This window comes from Zerene cesonia, chromosome 1, assembly GCF_012273895.1.
Source record: "Zerene cesonia ecotype Mississippi chromosome 1, Zerene_cesonia_1.1, whole genome shotgun sequence".
NCBI lineage: Eukaryota > Metazoa > Arthropoda > Insecta > Lepidoptera > Pieridae > Zerene > Zerene cesonia.
This window is the reverse complement of record NC_052102.1, coordinates 2,670,226-2,672,025: the sequence shown is the minus strand read 5'-3', so window position 1 is coordinate 2,672,025 and position 1,800 is coordinate 2,670,226.

The window sequence follows — 1,800 nt, the reverse complement described above, 5'->3', positions numbered from 1 at the left end:
GGGGTTCCACAGCCCCGAATGCGCGTGGAGATATACTCATTGAATGGCTCGCAACTCAGAACTTAGTCCTTCTCAATCAAGGCACTGAATACACATGTGTGCGCATGCAGGGTGGTTCAGTGGTTGACGTGACGTTCACGAACCCCACTCTTGCCTCTCGTGTCCGTGGTTGGCGGGTTCTGTCGGAAGTTGAGACTTTATCTGATCATAAGTATATCAGTTTTGAGGTCCTCCCTACGACATGTTCTGCAAGGACTAGTCCTGTGACCGTTGAGACCAGCCCAAGATGGTCATTGAAGAGCCTGGATGGACACCTACTAGAATTAGCGTCCCTAATCAGAGCGTGGTGCCCGAAACCTGCCGCAATAAACGTGGATGCCGAAACGAAATGGTTTAGCGAGACAATGGCGCAAATATCCGATGCCGCAATGTCAAGACTAAGAAGATCTGTCCCACAAAACAAAGTTTACTGGTGGTCGACGGAACTTGCGCAGCTCCGATCAGCCTGTGTTGCCGTTAGACGCCGATACACCAAGTATAGACGAAGGAGGAGGCTTGCAGACTACTCCATCGCTGAAGAGGCTGAACGGTATAGCGCATACCAGAACGCTAAAAAGGCTCTTAGAGAAGCCATCGCGGTCGCGAAAGAGAAAGCCTGGATCGAACTGCTTAGCACACTAAACCTGGATCCCTGGGGACGCCCTTACAGGCTGGTGATGAATAAGCTGCGACCCTGAGCCCCACCGATAACAGCTAAGTTGGAACCGGAAATACTCAAAAAGGTGGTGACTACCCTTTTTCCTGGCCGCAATACAACTGATCCTGTGGTTCGAATGGGATACATCGACCAAGGAGAGCTGACCAGCGATGAAACTACTTCAGACGTGTCCTTAGCGGAATTGAAGGCGGCGGTAGATCGCCTGAAAAGGAAAACTACCACACCGGGCCCCGATGGCGTGCATGGTAAAGTGTGGTCCCTTGCTCTTTCTTATGGATTAGACCAGTGATTCTGCGACCTACTTACAGAATGCCTCAAGATTGGGAGGTTTCCAGAAAGGTGGAAGGTGGGTCGCCTCGTTCTGCTACAAAAGAATGGCGGACCGGCAGATTCACCTTCTGCATACAGGCCGATCGTCCTGCTGGATGAGGCTGGTAAGCTCTTTGAGCGCGTTATAGCCAGCCGCATCCAAAATCACTTGGCTTTGACAGGACCAGACCTCGAAGAATCTCAATATGGTTTTAGGCGAGGCCGATCTACTATAGACGCTATAGCTCGCCTGCGCGACATCTGCGAGGAATGCGTTTCCCAAGGTGGGGTCGTATTGGCAATATCCTTGGATATTTCCAATGCCTTTAACACTCTGCCTTGGGACAAAATCCTAGACGGCCTTGACCGACATCGTGTACCGCTGTATCTCCGACGTATCATCTCTTCATATCTTAGTGGACGACGAATTACCTTCCCAAGACAAGACGGCTGGGCTAGCCATAGAGTTGCATGCGGTGTTCCACAAGGCTCGGTTTTGGGACCCCTTTTGTGGAACATCGGATGCAACCAAGTGCTACGAGGAGAATTACCACGAGGAGTCAGCACCATCTGTTATGCCGATGATACCCTTGTGGTGTCCACCGGCCGTGACATCAGAGAGGCACGGCTCCGAGCAACGGCTGGAGTGGCACAGGTAGTTGCCAGAATTAAAAGCCTCGGGTTAAAAGTTGCTCTTGATAAATCTGAGGCCATATGCTTTCACGGCCATCGGAGGGCCCCACCAGCTGGGGAAGAGATCGTGGTGAGCGGAG